This window comes from Ursus maritimus, assembly GCF_017311325.1.
Source record: "Ursus maritimus isolate PB19 chromosome X unlocalized genomic scaffold, ASM1731132v1 scaffold_X1, whole genome shotgun sequence".
Classification (NCBI taxonomy): Eukaryota; Metazoa; Chordata; class Mammalia; order Carnivora; family Ursidae; genus Ursus; species Ursus maritimus.
The window spans coordinates 116,155,038-116,161,037 of NW_024423319.1; the positions used below are offsets into that span (position 1 = coordinate 116,155,038).

At 40.0% G+C, this 6,000-nt stretch overlaps 1 protein-coding gene and 1 pseudogene across 1 annotated transcript in view; one reads left to right on the top strand and one right to left on the bottom strand.

The window, feature by feature from the left end:
• FRMPD4 (FERM and PDZ domain containing 4) overlaps positions 1–6,000 on the bottom strand; it is a 551,891-nt gene that overhangs the window by 453,813 nt on the left and 92,078 nt on the right. The window lies entirely within an intron of this gene.
• On the top strand, positions 2,830–3,056 carry LOC103668099 (annotated as a pseudogene).

Genomic DNA, 6,000 nt, shown 5'->3' on the forward strand with positions numbered 1-6,000 from the left:
TTGAGCATGGTGCCTTCTTAGAAACAAACAAACAAATAAACAAAAACCAAGAGGACTGTTGAGAACTAGAACAGAGGAAGTAAAAAACATCAAGGAGAAAGCAGTAGTAGAAAATATTTTAATGGAAAATTTTCCAGAAATCCTCAAGGTTAATACCTAAATGTAGCCTCTCTTTTGGAATTTATCAAGTATGAAATTCACATAATACAAAAAGTACATAAAATATATTGGCACCAAGAACTGAAATAGATTTTAATTGGCAATGTCTTCATAAATCTCCTTCCCCATAAATAAGGAAGATATTTGTACAAATGCTAAGAGCACTCCTAAAACAGAGCAAGACTGATTGCCAAAATCAAATACGGCATGAAATGATCCTTTTCTGGCAGACATTTCATTTATGATCAGGATGAATGGAGCATGTCTGAACACACCGCATCATCTATTTTCTGACACAGCTGCAAAGCAAATACGAAAAACAGAACATATGCTAGAAAACTTTGATCTATACGTTGAAAAAATGATGCAAAAATACATTTCTTAGATGTAAAGACAAACTTCTAAAAATAACTTTATTCTATCAAACAGTCTATTATTATTAGAAGAAAAAATGCCTATAAAATGTCCACATATACATTCATTTTAGGAAATAAACCCTTGTTGTTCTTTTGTGTAGATCGAGATTTGTCAGCCTCGGCACTGTTCACATTCGGGGCCAGGTAATTCTTTGTTGTGGGGCTGCCCTGTGTATTGTAGGGTGTGTGGTAGCAGCCCTGGCCTTTACTTTCTAGACGCCAGGAGCAATACCCTTGTGCCAGTTGTGACAACTCAAAAGGTCTCCAGGAATGGCTAAGTGTGGTCTGGGGGCAAAATAATTCCGAGCTGAAATCAAATGGTATAGATCAATTCTTGTTCTAATATCCAAGAGAAACAGATATCCATCAACACTGCAACAAGCTAGGACCCCCAGACTTACAGAAACGGATGAAATTTCCTAAGCCATGACCATGACAAGGTATTGGTCTTCAGATTTCTAACGTATATATCTGAGCTCATTGTCAAGCATTCTTTCTGATCAGATTGGGACATATTTAATTTGGGAGTTATTTCAGGCTCCAGCACTACCAGTCAGTAAGAACCAAAAGTTCTGCAAAAACGTGGATTTCAGTGTGTCAAACATTCCAATCATTTACAGAAAAACACATCCACAAGACAACGGCAGTGCCTCAAACACGTTTCGGGAAAAAATAATCTTCAAAAAGTGCCCAAGAAGATGACTGGAAATGCTTCTTCTCCTTTCTTTTCCTTTTTCTCATTTCTTAAAAACTATTTGCTCTGGGGTGCCTGGGTGGCTCAGTCAGTTAAGTGTCTGACTCTTAATTTTGGCTCAGGTCTGATCTTGGCTCAGTTCATGATCTCAGGGTCATGAGATCAAGCCCTGGGTCAGGGCTCCACACTCTGTGGAAAGTCCACTTGAGATTCTCTCCCTCTGCTCCTCCCCACTCACACGCTCATGCAGCTCTCTCTCTCTAAAATAAAAATAAATAAATAAATATTTAAAAAATATTTAAAAAATATATATATGTATATATATATATATATATATATATGCTTAGGATTCATGATTTTTTTTAAAGATTTTATTTTTAAGTAATCTCTACACCCAACGTGGGACTCAAACCTACAACCAAGACCAAGAGTCCCATGCCCCACCTCAGCCCGCCAGGTACCCCAGGATTCATGATTTAAATTTAAAGCACTATTCCAATGAAATTATTTCAAATAATATACAAATTATTTCAAATAATATGTAAATTATATAATATACAAATTATATATACATATATAAAATAACAATTCCAATGAAATAATTTTTTCATTGCAAATCTCTCATTGTAATTTTTTAAAATTATTTATTTGAGAGAGAGGGAGGAAGAGCAGAGGAAGAGGGAGAGGGAGAGAAACAGACTCCCCACTGAGCAGGGAGCCCGACACGGGACTTGATCCCAGGACCCTGAGATCATGACCTGAGCAGAACAGACACTTAACCGACTGAGCCACCCAGGCACTCCCATTGTAATTTTTTATAGAAAAATACAGAAGATATATCCGTGAAGGGGGGTTTTTTGGGTGCCTAATTTTCAGATGGAAAAATTACTTTTGAACTATTTCTTTCATTTCTACTTGCTTCTGATTTTTTTTAAACTTCACTATATCATTTTGTAGTAGGGTTATATAAGTATATGGACATGAGTTGCGGGTACATGGTTGTGTGTTGTGTCATTCTTCAGACTTGAACCACATTCAAAAAATATCTTCACTGAGTAATTTAAATAATTTTTTAAAAAATATGCACACATCTACTCTTAGTGCCATAGTTTGTAGCACTTACTGATGCCATAGTTTTTCCTCTTGTTTGTCTATTTCTGACAAAGAGCCATGGTCCTTCTATGACTCTAATCTGATTTACAAATATATGTGTTCAGTAATGCCTCTAGATAAAATACAATACTGGATAAAAAGTACAATACTGAATACCAGATATAAAATATGTCACTGAAATCTAAAGACTGTCCTTTACTTTATACTTACTTTCATAATTACTGATGGTTTAATCTTCTAATGCAGCTTAATAGTACTAATTACCTCATTAGTTATGCATGCCAAAAATTTTTCCCTTTTTTCTGGTATAGAGAAAGCATGAATTTTAATATCTAAAAAAATGTCTTAGAGAGCTAGAGTCAGAATCTGTTTAGAAGCCCAGAGTGAGAAGTTTCTCCCCGCTACATGGGTAGGGATTTGGCTGGTTAGGATTTGAAGAGGCTATCAATGGACACCCGTAAGGATATTCAACCCCCAAAGCCAGCAGCCAATAATATAGGTGCGGAGAATGTCACACGAGAAATAAAATAAAATCCAGGAATCCAATCACATGCAGAGAATGTGGATGCAGAATAATGTACTTTTAAGGACTAAAAGATTGGTGGTTTTTGATGCTCGATGAAACATAGAATTCAAAGGATTATCTTCGCTTGTATTTGGATTTGCTGTTAAGGTTGTATGCTTTCAGAAAAAAAAAAGATTTTATTTGTTTACTTGAGAGAGAGAAAACACAGGAGAGGGAGAAGCAGACCCCCGCTGAGCAGGGAGTCCAATGAGGGGCTCCATCCCAGGACCCCAAGCAAAAGGTAGACACTTAACCGACTGAGCCACCCAGGCACCCCAGGTTTTTTTTTTTTTTTTAATATTTATTTGTGAGAGAGAGAAAGAGAGCAAGCGAGCACAAGAGCAGGGAGGAGGCATAGAGGAAGAGGGAGAAGCAGACTCCACACTGAGCAGGGAGCCCCATGCGGGGCTCAATCCCAGGACCCTGGGATCATGACCTGAGCTGGAGGCAGACGCTTAACTGAGCCACCCAGGCACCCAATATTGTACAATTTTTTTAAGATTTTATTTATTTCTTTTAGAGAGAGAGGGGAGAGGCAGAGGGAAAGAGAGAACCTCCAGCAGACTCCATGATGAGCCTGGAGCCTGACGCAGGGCTTGATCTCATGACCCCGAGATCATGACCTGGGTGGAAATCAAGAGTCAGACACTTAACGGACTGAGCCACCCAGGAGCCCCTGTTGTACAGCTTCTGATTTGTGTGCTTATCTTTATGATTACAACTATAAACCTATGATTTCATTTTAAAATCCATTTTGTATTTAGCATCTATTAATAGTTTATATAAAGGAAACGTTTTTGCTCAATTAAAAATTTTTTTAAATAAAAACAAAGTTTAGTTTTCTGATGGTCAATCAAAAACCAGATTACCTAAAACCTTCAGTTACCCTGGCCCCTATTTTGGTGGAAGGCCTCTCTTCGCACAGCAAAGGCATGGGGAAAGTCAGCTGCTATTAACTACAATTAAATTTAGTCTGTAAAAGGAGAGAACATTTCATCCTCTCATTTCTCCTTGCTTTACCCTAATTTGTCCTTCAAGTCAGAACATATTATTTCATTCTCAAAGCCATTACCATCCTTATCTTCCCCAACGGGATGTGTAGCACCAAGCACATTTGGGCTCTCAACGGTCACCATCTGATGAGCTCACTACATTCCACACTCCAACGCTGCACCCTCTGCCCAGCTTCCAGTGGAGGGGAGGACAGTGTTTGTAGGTGGAATGGCACTATGGGGATGTTAGAAGAACCCATTCAAACCCATCCTATGTGTTATTAAGCCTAGTGTTTAGCACAGAGCACACAAAGGAAGAATGAATGAGTGAATCACAAGCAAATAATCAAAATCAGAGAACACCAGGGCAAGTCATTCTGCAGATGGCATTTCAAACAGGAATAGTGATGCATTCTCAGGAGTTTGATTAAAACTAAATGGAGAGGCTGGTTTTTATTCCTGGTTTCTAGCTCTTCCCCGAGCAGTGTCCCATCCATTAGCAAGTTGTTAGCATGTTTTGTGTTTTGTTTTGTTTTTTTTCCCAACTTTGTAATTGCTACTCCATTGCTTGGTCTGGTTTTCTAACACCCAATCCCACTGCTCCTAAAAGTGTTATATACATATATAATTGCATTTTAAATGAAAGCGAATTCATTTTAATTTTGGTTTGGATATTTCTTAACACCCCTGGAGATGGCTGGCAACATTCCAGGAGGCTGCAAATCAGAGTCGCCAAAAAGTGCATTAGGAGGAAAACCAAGCGTGTTGCTGAGTAGAATCATCTCTCAGTGGTATTTATGCACCTCTCTGCTCAAGCCAGAGCAAACGCTCAACAACCTGCTACATAACTTGTCTCGAACACGGGGTCATTTCTCGCCTTCAGAATTGACTTTGGCTCATGTTGTAATTAATCTTCACTCAAAGGTTCTAATGTAAGTTTTATATTGTAAAATGCCAACACAGCAATCTATCTTTAGCATGGTGCTCACTCTCTTTGTCTCTTTACATGCACACACACACCCCCACATTCAGCCCTAATGTTATAAGTAGCCCTCTGCATAGCTCAGCTGGCCACGCAGTCTACCAGCCCATTCTTGCTCATACTGGTTCTTTTGCTGAAACCCATGGGACCATTTATAAACTTAAATAAGGGAAGCACATATGTGCAGGAGCCAGCTAAGAAATAAATTAACCAAGTATTTCATTTCCCAGTGGATTATGCAGAAGGAAATTTAACAGAGCATCTTTTGTATTTTTATTTGTTAAATCTGAAAACCTTACAAATATACCATTTTGAGAATCATTTGGGTTAAGGTATCTTACTTTTGAATTAAAAGTAGTCCCTAGGAGGGTCACACCCTCATATCAATTATTTTATTTTATTTTATTTTTTGAAGTTTTATTTAAGTAATCTCTACCCCCAACGTGGGGCTCAAACCCACCCCGAGGTTAAGAGTGGCATGCCCTTCCCACTGAGCCAGCCAGGTGCCCCTCCTCATATCAGTTATTTTACAGTCCTTACCATGCATTAATGTCCTCAGAAAACTGGATTTGTGGTTGCCTGGCTGGCTCAGTCAGTGGAGCATGCGACTCTTGATCTTGGGGTTGTGAGTTCAAGCCCCACGTTGGGGGTAGAGATTAAGTAAGTAAATATTCTTTAAAAAAAGAAAATTAGATTAGTGAACAGGAACAAGAGATAGCGCAGGAGAATTCAGAGCTTGAAGCATTTGTATCTTTAGTACTGGGTAAGAAGGCTATACAGAATTTACGACTATGAAACATATTCACAGCCCCGCCCCTTCCGGGCTGCCGGCGCGCGGGGCCCTGCCTTCTCAGGGCTGCCTGGGCAGTGTGGGCTCTTTACCCGGGCGCGAGGCGGGCCGAGAACGCGCAAAACGAGGGCGGCCACCGCCGCAGAGCGCGCTCTCGGGCATCAGGGGCAGCCATTGCGAGGCGCGCTCTCGAGCTTGGGAGATGACCGTTGAAAGGCGCGCTCTCGAGCGACGGAGGCGACCGTTGAAAGGCGCGCTCTCGAGCGTCAGAGGCGACCGTTGAAAGGCG